Source organism: Phascolarctos cinereus, unplaced genomic scaffold, assembly GCF_003287225.1.
Source record: "Phascolarctos cinereus isolate Bilbo 61053 unplaced genomic scaffold, phaCin_HiC Scaffold_3;HRSCAF=262, whole genome shotgun sequence".
NCBI classification, from domain to species: Eukaryota; Metazoa; Chordata; class Mammalia; order Diprotodontia; family Phascolarctidae; genus Phascolarctos; species Phascolarctos cinereus.
The window spans coordinates 162,687,673-162,713,965 of NW_027555736.1; positions in this window are offsets into that span (position 1 = coordinate 162,687,673).

The following is a 26,293-nucleotide window of genomic DNA, read 5'->3' on the forward strand; positions in this document are numbered from 1 at the left end:
CTAGATTACAGCGAGGCATTTAATAAAGTCTACCATACTATCTGTGATTCTACCATCCATCTATCCATCCTTCCATCCATCCATCAATCCATCCATCTGTTCTTTACAATACCCCTATGAGGGAAGAAATCCTAAGCTTTATTTTCTGTCTTTTACAGATGAGGAAAACTGAAGCTCAAAGATTTCAGGATCACACAGCAATCCATCCACCCATCCCATCAATTCATCTATGCATTCACCTACCCACCCATCCATCTGTCTGTCTTTCAGTCCATATATCCTTCCACCCATGCATCCACCCTTATGTCCATTCATCCTTATGTCTGTCCATCCATACATTACCTGCCACAGTGATTTCAAGCCTTCAAAGACATAGCTCCCCCTCATCAACCAAGCTGGCAATCCCTGTTCTAGCATCAGAGTGGTGGTTGCTTCAAAGCAGAAAAAGAAAGTGAGTGGTGGATGTGAAGACTATTTTTCTCTATTTTCTTCTAAAAGGGTGGGTGATGGAGAAATAATGGAGGGGGGAGATATTCAAGCCAACATGAAAGTTGTCTGAATAAAATTTAAATGATGCTTATAGTTTCTGATTCCTTAATTCTGGCTATTTGTTATGAGCTATAATTAGAGAATGAAAATATGCTTGTGCCAAGCTATGAGTACCACATGTGTATTGTAAATAGGATTTGGAATGGCTCTTTTCCTAGGATTTCTGAAACCCCAGGGACAAGGTCCCTGTTCCCAGCCCCCAATCCAGGTCTGGATTCATGACTACTTTGAGGGATTTGGGAAAGTCACTGTAAAGTTAGGTGATGATGCCCCTGGCATTTTTTTCCTCTGCACAAAGATGATAATAGTCATCTACTTTTATGTGTAGGGTGGAGGGGAGAAATAATAATAATAATAATAATAATAATAATAATAGCTAGCATTTATATAGTACTTACTATATTCCAGGTACTGCTACACATTTTGCATTATCTCATTTGATTTTCCCAAAAATCCTACAAGGAAAGTACTATTATTATCCCCATTTTACAGTTGAGGAAACTAAGGCAAACAAATTAAGTGACTTGGTCACAGAGGTAGTAAATGTCTGAAGTCATATTTGAACTCAGGTCTTGCTGACTTCAGCTCAGTACTCTATTTTCTACACTGCCAGCCACCTCAAATATATAATGCTTTTAAAATTACATGCTGTTTTCTTTACAATACCCCTATGAGGGAAGAAATCCTAAGCTTTATTTTCTGTCTTTTATAGATGAGGAAAACTAAAGCTCAAAGATTTCAGGATACTGCAGCTAGTGACTGTCAGGGTTTGAACCCAGGTATTTTAATTCTTTGCTTATGCGTCATGGGAGACACTAGCACAGGACTGCCCAGCATGTCGTGCCCTCATCAGAGAAAGTGCTGTGCTCTATGAACAAAGCAGAATTGAGGTAGCTCAAAAGAAACGGGAGAAGCACAAATTTAGAGAATCCACTCAAATGTTCATATGGATTATTTGTGCCTGCCCTGTGGTAGAGCCTTCCAAGCTCATATTGGTCTGATCAGCCACAGTCGGACGCACTGTAACTTGACTCTGACATAGTGATGTCATTTTGGTCCTTTTTGAGAACAAAGGTCAACCAACCAAGCGCTCTGTGCACAGCACTACACTGCTTCTTAGAAATCAAAGAGGAATGAAGGCAGCAAGTGAGAGATACCAAGGACCGTGAAAGAACAAACACACTCTTCTAGCATGTAGAGGTATATCCGTCTTCTCTCCCCTTCTTTGACATGGTATGAATTTCAGTTTATCTCAGAAGGTTCATAATGTTTTAGGGCGGAAAAAAAGGACTCACTTAAAGAATTCCTAGAGTAGCTATTACCCACCATGCTCCCACTTCCTATTAGGACCTCAATGATTTCAAATAGAAGGGTATTATAGGGCAAAAGACTTCCTTTGGTACTGCCTCTCAATCCAAATCTCTCTCCAGAGTTAAGAGCTTTCATCTTTCTAAAGATGTTGGACAATACTATTATGAGGTCAGTCATCAGATTCCCTGATAAATAATAGAGGATCTTCCCCTGAATGCTGCCAGAATCACCAGAGATTCCCACATACACTGATTGGTTATGTGTTCTTTAATGCACGTTGCATATTATTCTAATATAATGATTGGTTATTCTGCAATTCAGATCCCTGCCTTCAAAACACTGTTTTCTTCCTGAAAATTGATATAACCTATTGCAAACAAATTTAATCAATTTAGGAGTAGAATCCACTGGAGGAAATGAAATAATACCACAAAGGAAATATATAGGGATAGGTTGAGGATAATCAGTTATTGTCTCTGGGGTTTGCATAAAATAGCAAACTAATGAACATTCAAGTGGCCAGGCAGTCTCAAAGAGAGAACAATTTCACTAATGCACATGAAAAGCAATTGTTTCTTGCAGGGTGGTGGGAAAGGAAGGAGTGGAGAGGAAAAGCTCCTTGGTCTCCCTTCCCTTTTGGACCAGAGGATGACCTTGTGAACTTCAAAGGGCCATAGGATTTGGATTTCTGGTCAGTTGCCTAACATTGTCTCTAGAACAGCTGACAATAGTGTCAGTATCTGAACAGAGAACTGAGGATGAACTAGAACCACTGGAGAATAGTAGATTTGTGACTCTACCAGGAGCCTACCAGAAAACTATACTATGTCTAAGGGGACCTTTTTAAAGGTCCCACAAAGTGAAGAAAAGGACTTCTTAAAAAAGCACTTCCAGGAGTAAGACTTTCTGCCTTTCCCACTCATGTGCTAAGCCTGAGCCCATTTCTTGGGGACTCTATATGTAGCTATGGAATATTGTACCCCTAGTTTGGGGGGATATTTTATAACTGGTCTTACTATATTACTTTAGTAAATACCTGTTTCTAAAGGATAATTAAGTGACTGATAGCTGACTAATTAAGACCAACTGATATTCACTGAGGGAACACACCAGTGGGGGTAACAAAACTGGAATGTTGGTCTACCCAAAGGCTTGGTCTCCTGACCTTTCAAAATTCACAGGGTCGATTTCTCTAATCCCTTCACCTAAAATGGAAAAGAAAAAACGCAAAAGCAAAGGACCAAAGCTGGTTTAACAGGCCACATGTCAACCTCAGAGGGGAGGAGGGTCCACTCATCACCTTTCCCAACTAAAATTCTCTCTCACCAGATATTGCCAATGGAGTTAAATCAAGAGAAAGTGATGGAAACACTTACGGAATGTCTAAACCTGCTCTCCAGTCTGTCCAAGAGACTTCAATTACATATCATCCCATCTCTCCTAGAAGCAGGCTCCCATATTCTCCATGTGTGAAGATGCTGTCAAAGGTGCCTGCACACATACTCCATCCTATTATATATGTTTTTGTTTTCTTCCTTTAGTGCTGCCTATACCCGGCTTTTTGAATCCCTGAAGTCAGAGTTGACCAGCATTAGCCCTAAAGTCATTTAAGTGGTAGAAGGTGCTCTAGAAGACCTTAAAGACCTCACCAATAGTGGGTGGAATGGGATAGGAACAGTATTCTAATCCCTCTCCCCTCTATCATGCAAATAAGGTGAGGGGGTTTTTTTTCCTTAAAAGGTATTGAAAATATCTGTAAGGCTTGGTTGGTTCAGGGAAATAATGGCTCAGGCTATTGACATCACTTCTTGGTCACCTGACTGCAAAACAGCCACAAATATTCTAGGTGTGGTATGAGTCCTGGCTGGCAGACCGTAATAGGCAATTCAGTCAAGGAAACTTCAGTCATCTGAATCAATGCAAGGTATCTTCAATGCATAGTCTTATTGAATAGCCTTCTTCTTTTAGGAATGCCCATGGGAGGAGTGGACGTGGTGGCCAAGGCAATTCAGAACTCCATATCTGCAGGGCTTAGAAGTTCTTTATCTCCTATGGAGTACTTACAAAGTGCCTTCCTAGGCAAAATATCTCTGCTGAGCATGTTGCTCACCTGAGTTTCCAAGTCTCTCTTCAGTCTGTAGCCAGCTTTCTTCTCTGCTGCTGTTGCTATTCCTTGAAGTTACTTTATCTTTTGAGTGACTGCTTTTGTGGTATATGGGGTGTTCAGGGAGTACTGGCATCTCTGGTGTAGGTACTTGCCAAGCTCTTTTCAGGGCTACTCATCCACTTCTGGAGTCCACCTGATTCACCCAACTCTCACCTGAGACTCCAAGAAGCTGTAACACGTGCAGCAGCCACACCCCAGGAAGCAATCTCAGCAGATGGGCTAAACCAGATGGAGGGTTACCAATAAGCCTCAAACTCATTGATGAATTAGGGGGATGACTACCGCAAGCATGTGAAGACTTCCCCCAGGAGAACTGGAGGATGAGAACAACTTGTTCCAAAGGCCAAGAAGGCAGCAAAGCAGATTCTGTGGAGCGCTTAGAGCTCTGTCAGACAACAAAGATGCCAAGGTCATTCACTGCATCCTGGGCCATTGCCAGTCACCTTGACTTTTGTCTTGCCACTGGACTTTGATGACTCAGGAAGAGAAAGTGAGGCTGATGACGTTGTGCAGCTCTGCCTCAAATCCAATTCATACACAAGTCAAGACATCACCCCATGACATCACTGATCCTCTTCGAAAATGAAGGACAAACAACAACAATGATGCCTTTCTGTAACTATCTATTTGGACTGTTTCTGTACTGCCTTTGGATTTTCCCCCAAACCCTCTCAAACCAATAAACTCTTGATCTGGTGGATGGGGTATCTCCTTCTTGGCATCATGCCAGATGGGGAGTTGTAGAAGAGAAAAATCCCTTCCTCAACCCCAAAAGGGTTCCTCTACAAAGTACTCTAGAGCCAGTATTCTCTTAGAGATTATACGGTCCAACCTCATTTTATAAATAAGAAAACTGAGACCCAAAGAGGGACTCAGTGGTTTGTCTAAGGTCACCCAGGTACCAGGTAGCCTAGGCAAAATTTGAACCCAGATCTTCTCTCTGCCTCTGAATCCAGTGTTCTTTCCATACACCATACTGCCTGTAACTTATTTCTCTGTTCCAATTTCCTCATCACTAAAAATTCATTATTATCACTACAGCTCAGCCACTTAGTACTTGTCTGACTTCTGGCAAATAATTTAATTTCTTTGGGCTTTGTTTCTTCTTTAAAAGGAGAGGATGTTACTAGATTGTCTCTAGATTTAGAGTCCTCTAAATCTATGAGCCTACAATCTACTGGGTTGTAGGGATAGTATGAGGACAAGTTATATGAAGTCTTTGAAAGAAAGGTGTTATAATAGAAATACAAAATAGAACCATTGGCTTGCAAATATGTTGATGCTAGACACGATCAGTATGCATTTACTATTTTCTAAAAGGACTGCCAAGAATATTTTCTGAAAATTCATCTTTCTACTTGTATAATTTCCATAAAAACCTCTGTGGATCTCAGAATGTCAACAATGCCAGATACTCATTTTCTTTATAAATATCTATAATTGAAAACAGCTTTACTAAACAGAATAAACCCCAGTAAATGATATGCATATGATTAATTACCAAATTTCTGTCTAATTAACAAAAGCTTATGTGGACTGGCATTAGAAATATAAATTGCCTCCCTGAACATTTCTATCAACTTCCTCAAAATAAACTGTAAAAATCCTAAAGGATTTTAGAGGAAATTCTAATGAAACGCTTCCCCCCTGATCCAAGTGTCTTAAAAGTTCTGGAGCAAGGGTTCTTAAACAGGAGTCCTTTAATTTGTTTTGGGTTTTTAATGTTTTGATCATTATATTTTGAAGGAATCGGTTTCCTTTGTAATCTTATATATTTTATTTTATGCATTTAAAACCATCATTCTGAGAAGAGATCCATAGACTTAACCAGACTGCTGAAGGGGAATATGACCAAAAAAAAAAAGTTAAGAATCCCTGTTCTAGAAATAGTATGAAGAAGGAAACAGGGATCAAGGATTGAATCTCGGGGAATTCCTGTAATTAAAAAGTCAGAAGACAATGACTCAGGAAGGACTATAGTGAAGTAACAGAATATGGCAGAGGAAAATCACAGTATAGACCAATGGTAAGAACACTGACCCTGGAATCAGAGGTTGTCAGATCAATCCTATTTCTTATGTTCACAGTATGTATGACCTTGGGCAAGTCACCTAACTTTTGTGGGCTGATGATCATTCTCTCTTCGGCATTTGACCCTATTTACCACATGCTGCTGTTGCTGTTGTTCAGTTGTGTCCAACTCTTTGTGATGACATGGACTTGTCCATGGGGTTTTCTTGGCAAGGATACCGGAGTGGTTTGCCAATTTCTTTCTCTAATGTGTACCTGTTTTGCATATGAGGAACTGAGGCAGATAGGGATTAAGTGACTTGCCCAGGGTCACTCAGCTGGTAAGTGTTTAAGGCCAGATTTTGAACTCACATCTTCCTGATTCAAGCCCAGTGCTCTATCCACTGCACCACCTGAGTGCTTCTCCAAACTCACCCCATTCGATTCGCGTCAACCTCTCAAACTCAGTTTGGAATCATAAATCTAGAAATGAATGGAACCTCAGAGGTCATGTACTTCAACCCTCTCATTTTCTAGATGAGTAAACTGAGACCCAGAGAGGTGAAATCCCTTGCCCAGGGTCACATTGTGTAGTGATTGTCAGAGGCAGGATTGGAACCCAGGTCCTCTGCCTTCAGGGCCATACACTTACCACTGTACACACTGCCTCCTTGGACTCCTGTCAGTTTATCTAGGCCTGTATTTCCTTATCTAGAAAATAAGGCAGGGGGGAAAGAAAATGCTTAGCCTGGTGCCTGGCACATAGTAGGCATTTGGGTCAGCTAGGTGGCACAGTGGATAAAGTACTGGCCCTGAAGTCAGGAGGACCTGAGTTCAAATCTGGCCTCAGACATTTGACACTTACTAGCTGTGTGACCCTGGGCAAGTCACTTAACCCTATTGCCTAGCAAAAAATAAAAATGAAAACAAACAAATAAATGAATAAATAAATAAATGGATGGATGGATGGATGGATAAATAAATAAATAAAAATAGAAAATAAGGAGATTTGGTAAGATGCCTGTGAGTTCCCTTCTTGCTCTAGCATCACGATCCTTTGGCCAGTATTGCTTATGTGGATCACAGAGCCACAAAGAACCTCAAAGTCCACTTAGTCCCACCCTCTCATTTTACAGATGAGGAAACTGAGGCCAGGATATAGATTGACCCCAATCAAATAAGGTGAAAAGTTCAGGAAGGCATATTTGGTCAACAGGGTCAAATGTCAAAGAAAGAGTAAAAGGAGAAAATCTAAAATTATAGGGTTATAGAGTTATAGTTGGAAGAAACCTTGGAGGTCATTGAGTCCAACGCCCCAAGTTTACAGATAAGGAAACTGAGGTGCAGAAAGTTTAAGTGATTTCCCCAAGGTCACACAACTAGGAAATGGCTGAGGTGGGATTGGAACCCAAGTCTTCCTGATGCCAAGTCCAGGGCCCTTTACTCTATTGCCATTCTGGACACAGAATCCAGTGACAAGGAGGCAAAGCAATGACCAAAATTAGCTCTGCATTTATCAAAACACACTTGGATCACAGGGTCAAAGGTCAGAAGCTGGAAGGAGCTAGAAGAGCTCTAATCCAACTCTCTTTACAGATGAAGAAACTGAGGCCCACAAAGGTTCAATGACTTAGGCCAAGGCCAAGACCACCCAACTCCAAACCCAGCATTCTTTTTGCTAAGTCCAAGTTACTTCATTGTACACTATATCCAGCAGTGACGTCCCTGACATCAGGCTATCAGTATCAATTTAAAAGGCTGTACATGCAATGCATATGCATGCAGGTATGCTTGTCTCCTCTACCTCCCTCCATCCTCCCCATTTCTCTCTCTCTCTCTTTCTCTCTTTCTCTCTCTCTCTCTCTCTCCCTCTCTCTCTCTCTCTCTCTCCCTCTTTCTCTCTCTGTCACACACACTCACATACACACACACACACACCCCATACCGTATCCCACACAAAAAGAAAGCTTTCCATTTTAATTGAGGTTATATTCCATCTTCTTATTTTATAACTTTGGGAATGCTGGGCCTAATAGTGCCACACTTCAGAACATGCTTTGATATTTCTTAATTGTTAGAGTTAATATGTTCTAACATGACTGTAAACATTTCCCAGATACAGCAATTCATTTTGACAATCTCTAGATGTCTTGACATCAAACAGAGCACAACTTTGACAGATGGAATCCTTGATTGGTTTAGGCCACCTGGGTGGTTGTTTTTATAACCCCCTCCACTAATGGTGATATCACCAATGAGCAGGAACACTGAACTTAGGACCCATGAATTTATTTTTATATGTATTTTAGATAACTGTACTTTAATATTGTGATAGGGTCTGTATTTCCCAATAGCAGAGATTAGTTTTCCCTGATAGGCCACAAAGAAGTCCCTGGTAATTAATTAGCCCCTCCCACTCTCTTGACAGAGCTTCTTGGTCACTTATTGACATCACAAGTCCCACCCACATGGAGTTGGGGCCCCTCTGACTTGGCTTGAAGACCACATATTTGAAGATCACATGAGTTACCATATCCTTTCCTGATGACCAGACCCTCAACTAACAGGGGGGGCTGGCTCTAGGCCTCCCCCTAACAAATGCAGTTGGTTTCCTTTGTAAGTCTATGAACTTTATTTTATGCATTTAAAGACATTCTTCTAAGAAGGGAATTATAGGCTTCACCAAACTGCCAAAGAGATCCATGAAACAAAACAGGTAAAGAACCTCTGTCAGTGAAGAAAGGCTTGGGTCACTGGAGTCATCTTTGTTGCCAGGAGTCTGGGAGTCTGGAAGTGTGGGTCCACGTTGAGCTATGCAAGCAGCCCCACATTGAAGACCAGTTCAGGAAAGGACTCATCCAGAAGTCATATGACATCTGAACATGAATTTGGTGGGAACAATGCTATGTGGGAAATGAGCTAAGTTTGGACCTACTCTTCCTAGAGGTAGAGGTTGTGTAGTGGAGAGTTTGCCCTTAAGGGGTTGGGAAGAAATGTTTATACTTTTGTTACTGCATACTTTCAAAGTAAATATCCGTCTGTTAATTGATGTGAAGTTCTTAGATGGTACTACTCACTAACATCTAACATTGGGTGAAGACACAGTCACTAGGGGCTCAAGTTGATAGTGTTAAAGAAGAGATGTCCCCAACCCCTTAGGGTACCTCTAGAATCTCTAAGGGCCTATCTAGCTGACCTGGATCTAAAGAAAGAACCACAGTGTATTAACTACATGTGACAGCTTGTCTCAGATTACAAAAAGTGACTAATTTTGTTCCCAGGAGGACAAATAGTGAAGCATATTCTCCTCCTCTTGTTAGAGAAATGGCAGGTGGTGGGTATGGAATGCCGTAAGTGCTATCAGTTGCTTTTGCTCACCTTTTTATCGGTTACAAGAGCAGGTAGAATGCGGGCAGAGAATTGTTTAAAAATTTGGAATCTATGGAGATGACTATTACATAAAAAATCAAAACGAGAATTATGATCTTTTTAAAAAAAAGAGAATGGGGCTGCTCAGTGGTTCCTAGGTAGAGGCTGAAGAAGAAAAACACATTGTTGGCTTGGTCCTAACATCCTACTTTCCTCCCAGACAGACTGATTTATTTCCCTCCCTATAAAGGTCAATGGTTGAGGTGGAGAGGGGGAGGAATGCCATGTTTACACCTCCCTAGGATAGTCTCATTCTGACTTTTAACCTAGGTAGGGAAAAAGAAAGGTAACAACCAGGAAAGGACACTGACTGCTCTAGAGAGAGGCAAAAGATAAGATTTAAAAGCTCCAGAGGATCAAAAAACTTCTAAAAATCCAAAAAAGAATTTAAAAAAGAAATGCAAAATGAACAATTAATACACATCAGAAGAGGAAACTCCGAGTATAGAGAGTTGCCTGTCAATCCGCAAAAGCCCCAGAGTAAACACATGACACAGGGAAAACTGAAGAACGTTTAATTAAACTTAATGACCCATCCTGAGGGACCAGAATCTGCTAAGTAAGAACTTCATGAGTCATGTGACTGGCACCACTTGGAAAAGAATCTTATTAAATGATTGACCAGAGTGTTTAAGAATCTACGGTCAGTGCCAGCTGTGGTGGAATGTAGGTGCTATCATGGAAGGTGGAGCTTCTAGAACTCAAAGATTTTGGGCTTCAGTGGGCTAGATAAGGTATCTGTAGTAAGTTTGGCATTGATGTGATGAGTCCCGGGGGACTGGTTGCCTGGGGAGGGGTTAACTGGTTAAACTTGGAAATGGAACAATTCAAAGTTTCTGTGCTTATTGGAATGCGAATGGGCCCATAAATAACCCCTACACTTCCAGCCTTGTTGAAATAAGGATTCTCAGTCTTTAAGAAAAAAAAACCAACAATAACTACGTCATGTGATGTTTATTTCCCTGTATCCTATCTTTAGTTGAGATGGTGAAAAAATTAGTGTTTAACTAGAGACACACAATGCCCTTATAATCAGACAGGTGAGATTTATTACATAGCAAGAAATGCTAAACAAAACCCAGGATTTTCTTGCTGGCAGATAGTTGGACCAAAGGCTGTAAAGTGGAGGTAAATAGACATGTTGGCTTTTCCTAGCTCTTGTTTTTACACCAAGTTGATGTTCATGACAACTGGTGACACCATAGTGACTGAGGAGAACCATATCAGTCCAGCCCTAAACAGCTAATTCGCAAAGTTTTTGGTTGGAATTCTCAAAATATCTCGTGAGGAGCCAAACTGACAATCAAAGATTTGACAGGAATTAAAAGGAGTTTCCTAATCCCAAGTAAGGTAATTGGCTGGGACTGAGGACTTTGAACAGCAGCAGAAGAATGTCAAAAGAATAAAAAGTGGCCTAAGGTTTTCTGCTGACTTTCTGAATGCTGCCTGTCTGAGTGTAGCTATGCTATGGAATTATGTGAACTAAAAAAGCTTAAGAGAGAGGCAAGAACAAACAGAAAGACAAACAGAGATAAAGGTGGTGAGAGACAGATAGACAGAGTGTGAGCAAGTCTTTAGGGAAATTGTTTCACTTGATTATGCGTATTTGTTCTAAGAAATTTGTTTTGAGGGGTTGAGAGAGGGAGAAAATAGATTTCTGTTAATATTTTTCAAATAAAGAGATGGGAAGGTACTACAGATATGGAATGTTTGCTTGTACTTTCACGTAATTATTTTTCTGTAGGACTAGACCTCTCAAGAAGCAGGGGTAACCTATAAGTGTTTGTAATATAAAAACAAAATATGTCAATAACTCTTTTTATAAAAATGAAATCTTTAAAAAACCAAAATATGCAGAATGAGATACATTTGCAAATATAGCAATTATATTGATTTGTTTTGTTTGACTATACTTATTTGTTGTAAGAGAGAACTATTTGGTGATGGGAATAGGGTAATAGAGTTGGTGGGTAGAGGCTGCAATGTAAAAACAAAAGGAAGGAAAGAAAGAAGAGTGTCAAGGAAACATTAAAATGAGCTGAAGAGGGCAGAAGGAAATTCAAAAGTGGGCACAGACATTGAGTCAGTTTTGTTACCTTGTTAAATGCATTTTTTAAATTGTACCTAACTGAAATTCACATTTTGTACATTGAAATATTCACTTTTGCTGATGTTAAGTTTGAAGAAAGAAAGGAAGGAAGGAAGGAAAGAAGGAAGGAAGGAAGGAAGGAAGGAAGGAAGGAAGGAAGGAAGGAAGGAGGAAGGAAGGGAGGAAGGGAGGAAGGAAGGAAGGGAGGAAGGAAGGAATGGAGGGAGGAAGGAAGGAAGGAGGGAAGGAAGGAGGTAGGGAAGGAAGGAGGGAGGGAAGGAAGGAAGGGAGGGAGGAAGGAAGGAAGGACGGAGGGAAGGAAGGAAGGAGGGAGGGAAGGAAGGAAGGAGGGAGGGAAGGAAGGAGGGAGGGAAGGAAGGAAGGAGGGAGGGAGGAAGGAGGGAGGGAGGGAGGGAGGGAGAAGGGAGGAAGGAAGGAAGGAAGGAAGGGAGGGAGGGAGGGAGGGAAGAAGGAGGGAGGGAAGGAAGGAAGGAAGGAATTGGAAAGGGAATTGCAGGGGTAAAGAAGAAAGAAAGGAAACTAAGAAATAGAACAGAATGGAGAAGAGGAAAGATTAAGGGTGGGGACTGAATAAATAAATCAATTAAGTAACCCCACCTCATTTAAAGTAAGCATCAGAGTGAGCCCTTTTACCTTAACTAGGTGAGAGCTTCTCTCTCTAGAATCAACCATAGGCTTTAGAACAAGTGAGGAAAATTCTTTGATCAAGTGGAATAAAGTTGCACACAGGAAGTGTGTTTGGATTGGCTAAGAAAATTTGGTCATCTATAAAATATCAGGCGGGCACTACATTTTGAGTAAGATTAGATAACTTTCCCACTAAACCCTTGAATAGGAATCAATTGGAGGTGGATACAGGGGAAGGAAAAACAAGAGAAAGAAAAAAACAAAGGGAAGGGAAGAAGGCAGAAGGAGAAAGGGAGAGAGAAGAAGAATCCCAGAATCTTTGAATTGGAAGGGACCTACTCTATTCCCTACCCAGAACAAAAATGCCATTTTTTAAAAATTAATTTATTTGTTTTTAGTTTTCAACATTCACTTCCACAAGATTTTGAATTCCAAATTTTCTCCCTGTCTTGTCCCTCCCCCAGCCCAATATGGCATGCATTCTGAATACCCCTTTCCCTAATCTGCCCTCCCTTCTATCTCCCCCACCCCCATTTCTTATCCCCTTCCACTTCAATTTTCCTGTAAGGCAGGATAGATTTCTATACCTTATTTCCTGTATATCTTATTTCCCAGTTGCATGTGAAAATAATTTTTTTTAACATTTGTTTTTAAAACTTTGGGTTCCAAATTTTGTCCCTTCCTCCCTCTCCACCCACCCTCATTGAGAAGGCAAGCAACTTGATACAGGTTATACTTGTGTAGTCATGCAAAACACTTCCATAGTAGTCATGCTATGGAAAACTAACTATATTTCCCTTCATCCCATCTTACCACCCCCCCGTTTATTCTGTTCTCTCTTTTGACCCTCTTGCTCCTCAGAAGTGTTTGCTTCTGATTATCCCTTCCCCCAATCTGCCCTGCTCTCTATCATCCCACCCCCTCTCTTATCCCCTCCCCCCCCATTCTCCTGTAGGGTAAGATAGATTTCCACACCCAATTGAGTGTGTAAATTATTCCCTCCTTAAGCCAAATCCAATGAGAATAAGATTTACTCATTCCCTCTCACCTTCCCCCATTTCCCCTCCTCTGTAAAAGCCTTTTCTTGTCTGTTTTATGTGAGATAATTTACCCCCATTCTACCTCTCCCTTTCTCCTTCTCCTAGTATAATCCTCTCTCACCCCTTTTTTTTTGTTCTGCAGATATCATCCCTTCATCTCCAACTCACCCTGTGCCCTCTATTTATCTATCTATCTATCTATCTATCTATCTACATATAATTTTTTTCCTTCCAACTACCCTAATATTGATAAAGGTCTCATGAGTTACAAATATCATCTTTCCATGCAGGAATATAAGCAGTTCAACCTCAATAAGTCTCTTATGGTTTCTCTTTCCTGTTTACCTCTTCATGTTTCACTTGAGTCTTATATTTGAAAGTCAAATTTTCTATTCAGCTCTGGTCTTTTCATCAAGAATTCTTGAAAGTCCTATATTTCACTGAATATCCATTTTTTTCCCCTGAAAGATTATACTCAGTTTTGCTGGGTAGGTGATTCTTGGTTGTAATCCTATCTCCTTTGCCCTCTGGTCCCTTAATGTCTTTGACCTGAGAACTCTGGAATTTGGCTACAATATTCCAATTTCCTTTGGGGATCTCTTTCAGGAGGTAATCGGTGAATTCTTTCAATTTCTATTTTGCCCTCTCGTTCTAAAATATCAGGGCAGTTTTCCTTGATGATTTCTTGAAAGATGATGTCTAGGCTCTTTTTTTGATCATGACTTTCAGATAGTCCAATAATTTTTAAATTCTCTCTCCTGGATCTATTTTCCAGGTCAGTTGTTTTTCCAATGAGATATTTCACACTGTTTTCTATTTTTGCATTCTTTTGGATTTGTTTTACAGTGTCTTGATTTCTCATCCAATTGCTCCACTCTAATTTTTAAGGAAGTATTTTCTTCAGTAAGCTTTTGGACTCCCTTTTCCCTTTGGCTAATTTTGCTTTTTAAGGTTCTTCTCCTCATTGGCCTTTTGGACCTCTTTTGACATTTGGGTTAAGCTATTTTTTAAGGTGTTATTTTCTTCAGTATTTTTTTTGGGTCTCCCTTAGTAAGCTGTTGACTTGTTTTTCATGATTTTCTTATATCACTCTCATTTCTCTTCCCAGTTTTTCCTCTACTTCTCTTACTTGCTTCTCAAAATCCTTTTTGAGCTCTTCCATGGCCTGGGACCAATTCATCTTCTTCTGGTTGTATGTTTCCATCTTCTTTGTACTTTTTTTGAAGGTAGGGGTCTGCTTTCACTGTGGAGAATGTACTGTCCCAAGCTTTGGGGGTTTTGTGATTCCCCCTCAATCTGTAGGCCAGAAGCTCCTGAAGCAGCCACCTCCGTGGGGCTGCACAGGGACTGGGGCTGGGACCGAGCTTCTCTCTCACCACAGTAACAGACTTTTCCTACTGACCTTCTAAGTTGTCTTTGGTGTTCATGGGTTGAGAAGGCTGGAAATCACCACAGCTGCCCACGATTCAGTCCTCTGAGGGCTGCTCCAGGTTTACTGAGGCCTGTTTTGCCTGCATGCCCACACTGAACTGTATTCCTCTCCCAGCCTGGCATGATATACCTTTCCAATCAACCATCCAGGTTGTCTTGGGCTGGAAATTTGTTTCACTCTGTCTTTTTATGGGTTCTGCTGCTTTAGAATTTGTTTAGAACCATTTTTTACAGGTACTCGGAGGGGTTTGGAGGACAGTTCAAGCAAGTCACTGCTTTTACTCCACCATCTTGTCTCCACCCTCAGAAATGCCATTTAAAACATCCCCAACAAATGATTATTTAGCTTCTCCCAGGTCTCCAGAGGTGGGGGTGGGGGGTTGCACACAGTTTACTACCTCACATTTTTAAACCCATTCCACTCATGGATATCTCTAATTGTTATAAACCTGCTCCTCACACTGAACCCAAATTTCTCTCTCTGCAACTTTGAACTCTTTCCTAGATAGATCACAGGATTTTAGGGTTCAAATGGATCTGAAGACACCATCTAGTCCAACCTCTTTCTGTAGGTTACTCATGACATCCAGGAGTTAGTAAGCCAAGGTGGTGGCACACATGAGGTCAGACGGAGAAAAAAGCAGAAAGAGAAAGGCTCAGGAGATCTTAAAATGAATTTCAGTCAGAGTTCTCAGCCTGCTTTCATTTGGGAAGATGAATTTATCTATTGCCTTTTGAAAGGTTGATTAATCATTGCTCATGGTCTTTCCAAAGCTTTAATCATTAACCAAAAGAGCTTTATTCTGCATAGGCCAAGCAGAGCAGGTCACCAAAGTGAAAAGTATTCTCTGGGCTCCAGCAGCAAATCAGTGAGCAGAGCAATTTCACCCTGGCCCCTTGGGCTAAAAAATTCTCCCTCTGATTTAATAGGATGGCTAATAAATAGCATGCTTTGTACCACAGAACTGGTGGTAGAAAATTCCTTTCCAAATTCTAATATTCTCCAGTTATAGATAGGACTTAGTGTCCACCGATGCTACTGTTCTGGAGCCCTGCCATATTTGGAGCACTGCCATTTTGTATGAGTTAGGTTTTTGCCTACCAGCAGCCAGCTCATTCAAAACTGGCCCTGCTTCCTACGTGACAACCACATGGGGTCCACAGCTCAGGGTGAGCCACCACGCCTCCATGCTGGTCTTAATATTTATTTCAGTCCTGACATTAACTCCACTATTCTTCTGCAGACCTTTTATCCACCATCAAACAAGCATGGCTTTCTTTGGTTGGACAGTTATTTTTGCTTCCAGGGTAATAATAGCTCCAACCCTTTAAGGTTTGCAGAGTACTTTTCCTATATTATCTCATTTGGTCCTTACAACAGTCCTAGGAGGTAGATGGTATTATCAACCTCATATTGAATGGGTCTGACTAAGGCTGATCCCCTGCTCGTTTACGTTCAGCATTAGAATGAAATGAGACATTCAAACATCATTCAACAGTTGCAAAAGTAGATTTTACTCAAGCACCGCATAGAAAGGATATTCTACAAGAATACTTGTAGACTCTGGGGAGATATCCTCCCTCTTGCTTCCATTTAGAACCTTGTCTGGTTAGCAAGGTAGGCTGTGGTGATTCTAGTGGTCTTGGGACATCCACCAAGTCTAAAGGGTCTAGATTCCACATGGGTGAGTCTTTTCATGCCCTTCCTCATCTGGGAAGCTACATTAATATAACCAGATGGCACCAGAAAGCCATATCAAGGGATGCCCAACTGGAGCCTTCGCCCCCTGAACAGCTTTGTTTTCTTTTAGGAAAAAAAACTAGCAGGGGGAAGGGGAACCCTGGTAGATAATGATCCTCTCAGGATCCCCATTTTAGAGATGAGGAACAGAGCCTCAAGAAAGGTTAAGGGCCAGGCAACTAACAAATTAGGTGGAATCTAGAACTCTGGTCTTCCTTCCTCCCAGTCTACAGCTCTACCCACTAGCAGAAATAAAAGTTATTTCTAGGTTTCAGTGCTTCAATTCGATCTAGTTCAACAAACATTTTTTAACTGCCTACTATGTGCAAGGCATTGTAAGGGGTGCTAGAGGTACAAAGAAGAGAACAGGAAGTAGCCCCTCCCTTCAAAGAGCTATTGGTGAATCAGTAACCAGGATATCAGGATGTGAGCAGCTCTAGGGAGAACATCTCCACCTTTTAGGAACAGAGCTGAAACCATCTGAAATATTTTTCCCTGCATGTAGGAATAAGTTAATTAGGTTGCTTAACTTCCAAGTCTTTTGTGTATAAGGTGAACAATTCAATTTTTAAATCACGAAGTTGGCCCCTATAGTTGGAAAAACTGAAGTGGAAATGATAAGGGAGTTGGTAGTTATTTCTTTCAGAGAAAATAAAACACAAAATCACCAGAAATAAATCAGAAAAGTCACAAGCTGTGTTTGAGTATGACAGTCAAGTTATTTGAAGGCTCCCAAAAGTCAGGAGACAGGGTCTTTCCTAAACAAGAACCCTCAGGAGCTGAAAATATGGTATAGTGGATAGGGCAGTGGACCTAGAACCAGAAAAAACTTGTCTGAATCCTGACTCAGACACTAGCTGTATATGTGACCCTATGCAAGTTGTTTAATTTCTCTCTGCCTCAGTTTCCTCATTTGAAAAATGGGACTTATAATAGTACCTACTTTCATAGGGTTGTTTTGAGGATTAAATCAAATGAGATAACACATATAAATGTTATCTTTTATTATGATATAACCACTAAATCTGTGAGTTAAGAAAAAAAAAAGCTTATCACCAAAGTCTAAGGACAGGAGTAAGTGGTAGTAACAATCTAGAAGCAAGTTTAATAGGAAGGCAACAAGATGTTCATTCATAGCATCCTAGAATCATAGACTTAAAGATGGAAGGGGCCTTAGAGGTCATTCTAGTCCAACAGCCATCTGAGGAAACTAGAACCCAGAGAGTCTGTTACTTGCCCAAGGGCACATAATTCATCTGTGTATTTCTTCTGATCTTTTGTTATAGAAGGTCATTGTCTGATCCATTTTAATGGTTACACTTAGTCAAATTTTGATTCATTTTAATAAAGAGAGGGCTACTTTACAGAGGTGGAGTCTAGGCTGATTTTGACTCTTAGAAGAAACATATTCCTTGTAGAGATCTTCAAGTGACTCTCAATCGCCACCTGGTGGCCAGGATCAAACATTGCAATTATGAGGGAAAAAAGACTATTCATGTCTTTAAACTGCACCCCCCCCCCAACAGCATCACATCTGCTGACAGACATGTGATAGAAGCTGACAGCCAGGCCACCTTGAAAGACAGTCTTGGAAAACTGATTTAACAATTCTACATCACTCCGATTATGAACCTCCAGCTCACAATCATCCACATTGAAAGGATTCTGAATAATTACCACCCACATTTTACTCCCGCTTTCATTCAGTGCATCAGAAATTGAATGTGGTCTTTTCTGTTCTAAAAGCCTCCATTCCTATAAAGGATGCTTTTCTTAATCATCCAGTTCAGTTCAACAAGCATTTTTTTGGAACCTACTATGTGCCAGGAGCTGCTCTGTCAAGAACAAAAATGAAACAATCCCTGCTCTTATGCAGCTGCATTCCTCTGAGGGATTCACCACATAGGCCAAAAACAAAACAAAAAGAAAAGAAAGTAAATAGAAAGCAATTCGAGAAAGGAGCAAGCACTATATTATTACTGATGTGAAAGCACGGTGTGATGGAAGCAAAGTTTAATTTGGAATTGGGGTATGTAAGTTCAAATTCCTGGGTGGCATTTACTACTGGTGTAATTGGACAAATCATTTAATCTCTCTGGGCCTCATTTTCCTCATCTGTAAAGTGGGAGAGCTGGACCAAACAACCTTGAATGTTCTTTCTAGCTCTAGAGCTATGATCTTTCGCTGTTATTTTTTGTAAAAGTACTCATTGTTGATGTAATTCAATCGGATGACTTACTAGTTGATCCTTTCATCTCTTTTTTTCTGACATTCACTTCAATGGGATGAGCATTTATTAATCACCTACTGTTTACCAGGCACTACTGAGATACGAGGATAGAAAGATAAGACATAAATAGAACTTTCATTCTAATCAGAGATATGGTACATATACAAAAGATTATAATACAAAATAACATGTAATAGGTTCATTAGAAGCATAGAAAATAAAGCTTTGTGAGATTATTGCTGACTAAGGAAGACTTCATGGAAGAAGTGGCATGAGTTAGACTTTGGAGGATAAACAATTCTACAGACAAAGGAAAGGGGAGAAGATATGCCACACTTGCAGAGTACTTTTCCTATATTATCTCATTTGGTCCTTACAACAATCCTAGGAGGTAGATGGTATTATCAACCTCATATTGAATGGGTCTGACTAAGGCTGATCCCCTGCTCGTTTACGTTCAGCATTAGAATGAAATGAGACATTCAAACGTCATTCAACAGTTGCAAAAGTAGATTTACTCAAGCACCGCATAGAAAGGATATTCTACAAGAATACTTGTAGACTCTGGGGAGATATCCTCCCTCTTGCTTCCATTTAGAACCTTGTCTGGTTAGCAAGGTAGGCTGTGGTGATTCTAGTGGTCTTGGGACATCCACCAAGTCTAAAGGGTCTAGATTTCATGTGGGTGAGTCTTTTCATGCCCTTCCTCATCTGGGAAGCTACATTAATATAACCAGATGGCACCAGAAAGCCGTATCAAGGGACGCCCAACTGGAGCCTTCGCCCCCTGAACAGCTTTGTTTTCTTTTAGGAAAAAAAACTAGCAGGGGGAAAGGGAACCCTGGCAGAATGTGAGCAGCATCAGCAAGGAGGTGAGAAACAGCCTACCACATCTGGAGGGGTTATTGTTGTTCCAGTCCTGTCCTACTCTTCGTGACCCCATTTGGGGTTTTCTTGGCAAAGATACTGGAGTGGTTTGCCATTTCCTTCTCCAGCTTATTTTACAGATGAGGAAACTGAGGCAAACAGGATTAAGTGACTTGCTCAGGATCACACAGCTAGTAAGTGTCTGAGGCTGGATTTGAACTCAGGGAGATGAGCCTTCCTGATTCCAAGCCCAGCACTCTATCCACTGCTCCGGATAACTGTCCCGATTGGAGGGGAGACGAAGACTATTTCAGTTTAATGGGAGCACAGACTACATCAAAGGTAGGCTGGATAAAAGGTCAGCAAGGCAGGATGGCACCAAATGAATGCCAAGGAAAAGAGCTTGAACTTTGTTCACTAGGCAATTGTGACTTGCAGATATTTGAAGATTCACGCAGGTCTGTGTGAAGATTATCCTGGCAGTAGAATTAAGAATGGGTTGAAAGAGGGAGAGAATATCTAGTCTTTGTTGCATCTACCAATGACAAGGAGTGCTCGTGATCACTGTCAGAGAATTCTAGTAGTGAGAAAGTTTCTTCTTTGATTGAACCCCAATCTAATTACTACTTTTTCAATACGAGTGTTTTTTTTAATGTCATCAGTTTAGAGGCAACATTATCTTTCTCTTGATTATCTTCTGTTTGAAAGATGGATTAGCTGACAATTTTTCACTGTTTCTTTCAATACCCTTTAGTAGAGATGATGCCATATAGCCATTGTCACAGAGCAAGCATTTTGTTGAATCAAGGGTTGGGGAAAAGTAGTTCTTAAATACATACTAATTGCTATACAGTGTACTTCACAAATATTATCCCATTTGATCTTCACAAAAAACCCAGAGAGTAAGGTGCTGTTATTATCCACATTTTGCAGTGAAAGAAACATAGGCGATCAGAGGTTAAATGACTTACCTAGGGTCACACAGCTAGTAATATTTGGATTTGAACTCAGGTCATCCTGACTCCAGGCCCAGCATTCTATCTGCTGTGTCACCAGGTCAAAAGACTTGGAGTCTGTCACTAACCAACTGTATGACCCTGGGCAAACTCATTGACCTTTCTGGGTCTCAATTTCCTCATCTATAAAATGAGGAGGTACCATTAGATAAGAGGTTAACCTTTTTTTGTGTCATGGACCTCTTTTCAGTATAATATTTTTAAATGCATAAAATAAAATTCATATTATTACTATGTGTATCTGAATTGGGATTTGAACTAGGGTCTTCCAGACTCTAAGTCTAAGCTACAAATGCTAACTCAAGATTCTATGAGTCTAAAATCCCAGGATCATTGAATCTTAGGATTTAGAGATGCACCCAGCTCAACTTCCTCATTTTACAGATGAGGAAATATTATTTGACTAATGAACGGCAGCAGATGCTATGCACAGCTAACTCAGCTCGCCACTAGAGCCAGGATCCTAACTTTGAAGGAATAAGACCAGCTTAACCTTCTATCTCGAATGCACATTAATGAGGCGGGAGACAAGATGGCAGTGACTCCATTTATTTTTAGCAAAGCACTTACTTATATAGTAAAATAACAGGAACTCTTTCTCAAGTTACAATGACGTATAGCCCATGCTGTGCTCAAGGATAGTGCATGCACATCCTGTGCACTCATCTGACTCCAATCCCAGAACAGACTGCTAATGACCATACAGTAACTAGGGGAGTTAAAGATTGTTACAGATCCATACAATGGAGCACCGAACCAGGCGACCTTTGCTCAAAGATCAGCACCTGAGAGGGGCCTTCACCCATCAGTGAGACCTCTTGAACAGCCTGTGGCCCTCTACATCCTTACAGATCCCCAACAAGCAGAGGTGTGGATATACAAATATTATTTGATTTTGAATTTGGAATGTACTTACACATTTACATTTGGATGTGGTTACATCTGCTGTTCTGAGAATTCATTTTAAAACCAATAATGAAGCTACAAAGATCTGAATGGTCCCTGACACACCCCTTTTCTCAATGCCTGCTGGGAAACAGACCTTCTCTTTCCCACTAAAGTAAGACTTGCTCTTTTTCAATCGTTTCCAGGAGCAGGGAGGGATGGCTATGTTGGGCTTGCCAAGGGCTTGAGAATAAACAAAGTAAGCATCAGCAACAGGAAAATGAATCTAGCCAGGTATTTTAGTAGAGAAAGAGCCACCAGGGAACTTAAAAAGATTCCACCTCTGCCGATTTCCTGGGAATAAAGAGATGACCTTATTCCTAACATCTTTTTCAGTTAGCTCAAGAACCTCAATAATAAAGTGAGATAAGTAATAAATATTGGAAATAAACACAAGGTCATAATTGAAGCTATGGTTCCCATAGAAACAATTGAGATGCAAATCTCAGATTCCTCCTCTGTAAAAATAGAGTTGGAATACATGGCCTGTGAGGCCCCTTCTTGCTCTAACTCAAATCCTGTGATCCCTAGTATAGGCCAATTTGGGATTAGGAATTCAAAAAATAGCAAAATTTGACTCCAGAATGTTAGACAAACTTAGAGGAAACTTCTACTGCTGATATGGCTCTAACTCTTTAATTGAGTGACTCTTCCCCAATACCTTACTTTAGTGAACTGAAAGTAAAGTGGGGTTTAGGGAGGGTTTCAGAACCCAAACACTGGGTCCTGACAAGGTGTGGGGAGTGAGTGGGGGAAACTTCTAGAATTTGCATTTTTGCCAGAACACAACACGGTATAGGAGAAAGAGCACTAACTTGGGTGTCAGAGAGCAAGGGTTCAGATCCTGCCTCTGACCCTTCCTACCTATGTAACCTCAGGCAAAGTTATTCAACATGACTTAAATTCCTCATATGCAAGATGAAGGGTTGAAATAGATGGCCCCTGGGGTCCCTTCTAACTCTAAACCTATGATCCTATGGACATCAAATTACGGCAGAAAATCCCATCTTGGTCCACAAAGTGGGGAACCCAGTAGCTCTCTGACCCTGAGAGGAGAGAGTGCTGATTTATCTCATAGTTAAAGGATTACTGTTAATTTTCATATTATGTATTGCTGCACCATCAGTGCTCTCTACTCCTTCATAGGCTTGGTGGTTTGAATACATCCTTGTCTGAGCAAAGCATTTGGATGACTCCTAACTCAAGACTGAAAAGCTGTCAGTGATCTGAAATTCCATCTGAGTGAGATTCATTCCTTTAGGGAAAGGCTTGTCTTTCACCATTTCACCAGCCACAGACTTTAGCTTGCTCCTTTGACCTTGTGGCATTCCAATTCACTAATGTTTATCTCTAGGTTGACTCCATTATCCAGTTCTTCCACTTCTATGGAGAGGGCCTCTGAGTGCTGGAGGAAGTCAGGAAATTAACAAATTCATGGTGCATGATCTTATTTGGAATATCATTACAATGTCACTGTTCTTTCATTTCACCCTTATTGACTCCCTATGTTGCTCCCCACGGCAAACTGTTCCAAACATTTCCTCTTCTCTTCTTCTCAAAACATGTCTCCACCTACCACTCTTCCAGCAGATGGCCTAGCCTCCCACTTCATTGAGAAGTTTGAGGTTATGATCTGAGTTCTTTTAGCTTTCTTCCTCTGTCCAGCATAACTAACTTCTTGCCATCTTCATCTATCCTCTCCTCCTCCCCTATCATCTCAGAAGATGTATACAATTCTACTAATGAGGCTAGTCTCTCTACTTATACCCTTCATCCTGTCCCCTCCTCCCTGCTTCCTCCAGGACCTTGTTTCAACAGTCATTTTTTCCTTTCATGCATCTTCAATCATGCTCCAACCATTGTATCCTTCCCATAGACCTACAATTATGCTAAAGTTGACCAAATTCTAAACAAGAAAGGGGAAAAAGTCTCAAATTGATATTTCTATCCCACCCAGCATCTGCCCCATATTTTGCTTCTCTTTCCCTGCTAAATTTCTTGAGAAAATCGACAGTTACACTTTCTCACTACCCACTGTCTTCTCAAAGCCTTGCAACCTCCCAAACTTCACCAAAATTGGTTTCAGTGGTCACCAGTAATTTCCTCATTACTGAGACCAACAGCTTTATTTTCCCCTTCCTCATCTTCCTTTACTTTTCTGCTGGTTCTGATGCTATTGACTACCTCCTTCTCCTAAATAACCCTTCTCTATTGACTTCAAAGACAACACATTCTCCCAGTTCTCCTCTTACCTTTCTTCTTGTTGTTCAGTTGTTTCAGTCATGTCCAACTCTTCATGACCTCATTTGGGACTTTCTTGGCAAAGACAGTAGAATGGTTTTCCATTTCCTTCTCCAGTTCATTTTACAGATGAGGAAACCAAGGCATGCAGGGTTAAGTAACTTGTCCAAGGTCACACAGCTAGGAAGTGTCTGAGGCCATATTTGAACTCAAGAAGATGAGTCTTCCTGACTCCAGGCTTGGCACTCTATCCATTGCACCACCTACCTGCCCATTCTTACCTTTCTATTTACTCTTTTTTTTTTCTGTCCCTTTTGCAGGCTCCTCATCTTTCTTGACCTTCAAGGATGGGTGCTAGCCAAGGGCTGTATCTTTTTTTTTTTATAACAAAAGTCTAAATCTTTAATACAAACATTCTCTTGGTGATGCTACAGAACTGTAAATAATGGAACCACACAGTCTCGACAGAATTAAAATTATAAGTAACCCAAGGGGCAATGGAAAGATATATAGAAGATTTAAGCAAACTAGCATGTTAAAGACATTATGAACCCAAGCTCCAAGGGCTCTCTCCTTAATCAGCTTTTCACTTCTTCTCTTTCTTCCTCTACTCTCTCTTCCTCGGCCATCCATTCACTCCCCCCACAGCTTTCAACTGCCACCTCTGTGAAGATGACTCCTCACACCAATGAACTCACAGATCTGAACCAAAAAAAAGGAAGGGCTTTCAATTTATCATTTGGTTTATAGAATAGCAGACTTTTTAAGCTAGAAGGGACCTCACTGATCATCTAGTTTAACTCCCTCATTTGACAGATGATGAAACTGAGGTCTATGGAGGTTAAGTCATTTGCCCAAGAAGAAATAAGAAGTTGGTGACAAGAACCAGGATTAGAATTTAATGTTTTAATTAAAGTTCCTTTCAAGAAAGAAGCCTTATAGATCTCTTTAGATAATAACCACATGTTCGTTAAAAGAAAAACAAGGCCAGAAACTCCCAAGCAGAAACTCTTAATACTTTATGATTCTTCTGGCCAGTTTTAATTCCCCCACCTCTTCCTAGAGTGCCCGGCTGCACTCTGTGAGTCTCCCACCGCCATCTGGGATTCTTCCCTAGAGTCCTTCACATGAAGCATATGGCACACACGTGCCCCCCCCCCCCAGGGCTCAGTTTGAGAATCACACTCATAGGAAATAATAGACAAACAGAGCCAATACTATACAAGTGTTTCTTGTCGGCAAGATGTGCCTCACATCCCCCAGCACTCAATGTTCTCAGGGAAATGGCAGGAACACTAATTAGCTGTAGCAACCAAAAGCAGGCAGAGACCATCGGAAGTATGTCTCAGGAGACCACACAAGCAAGAATGAGCAGAAAGCTGTTATGCAAGAAGAGTAGTGATAGGTCATGCCAACGAACTGGGGAGGAAGACAAGCCAAATCAAAAATGTGACATAATCCACAGAAGGCACTTTGCAAAATTGAAAGTGCTATATCAATGTTATTGTTATTAATATCATCTCCATAGACTCTTATTCTTCTCTTTCTGAGTCTGGAGACCCACACAATTGGGATTCACAATCCCAAGGAAGATGGGCTCCTAAGAACAAAGCTTCTTTCTCTTTTCGGTCTATCCCTGTGTGACTTGGGTGGTGGCGTCAAAGAGGAGCTGGTAGCCATAGGTTTCCCCTACCCCTCACAGAGCACAAGATGAGCTCATGCCACATGGGCTAAACTTTCTCTCTGAGCCATTCGTCAGATCCCAAAGACTTTCCTTCACCACAACTTGGGTTTTGTTTTGAGCCTGGGGGACTTCAACTCTGTAGCAATATATTGTTTCCCCTCCTCCTGCTCCTCAACCATGGTAAAGTGGATAGAGGTCTGGATTTGGGATCAGAAGGCCTGGGCTTAAGTCTCCAATCCAACACTTGTTATTTGAGTGACTTTGGACACTCCAACTTCTCTCAGCTATAAAACTTTTTTCATCTATAAAACAGGGATAATAATAATTTCCCTGCCCAGTGGACCCTCTGGACTGATTGCTGAGAGCTTCATGTGGCCCACTACGTCTAGACAGGCTCTGGCTGTGCATAACCTCCTCCACCATTCCCTTCACACCCTTTCCATTTCTGATAGGGATGGGGACTTGATCTGTGATTTCACTGATAAAATGGGTGGCTAGGTGGCACAATGGACAGAGTGCCAGTCCTGCAGTCAAAATGACTTGAGTTCAAATCCAGCCTCAGACACTTACTAGTTGTGTGACTCTGGGCAAGACACTTAACCCGGTTTGCTTCAGTTTCCTCATCTGTAAAATGAGGTGAAAAAGGAAAATGGCAAACCATTTCAGTATCTTTGCCAAGAAAACCCCAAATGGAATAATGAAGAGTTGAACAGGACCTAACAACAACAACCAGGAAACTTTCTCTGCCTTGGTAGTTGGGGGAGGGGTGTCATTTCTGGAACCATAATCAAATCAATGCCACCTCTATTATTAGAAAGGGTGTGTCAAGCTACTCCTCTGTAGTTCAGCTCACCATGCCTGTAACTACCCAAACTAAAATACCCCTCCCAGGCCA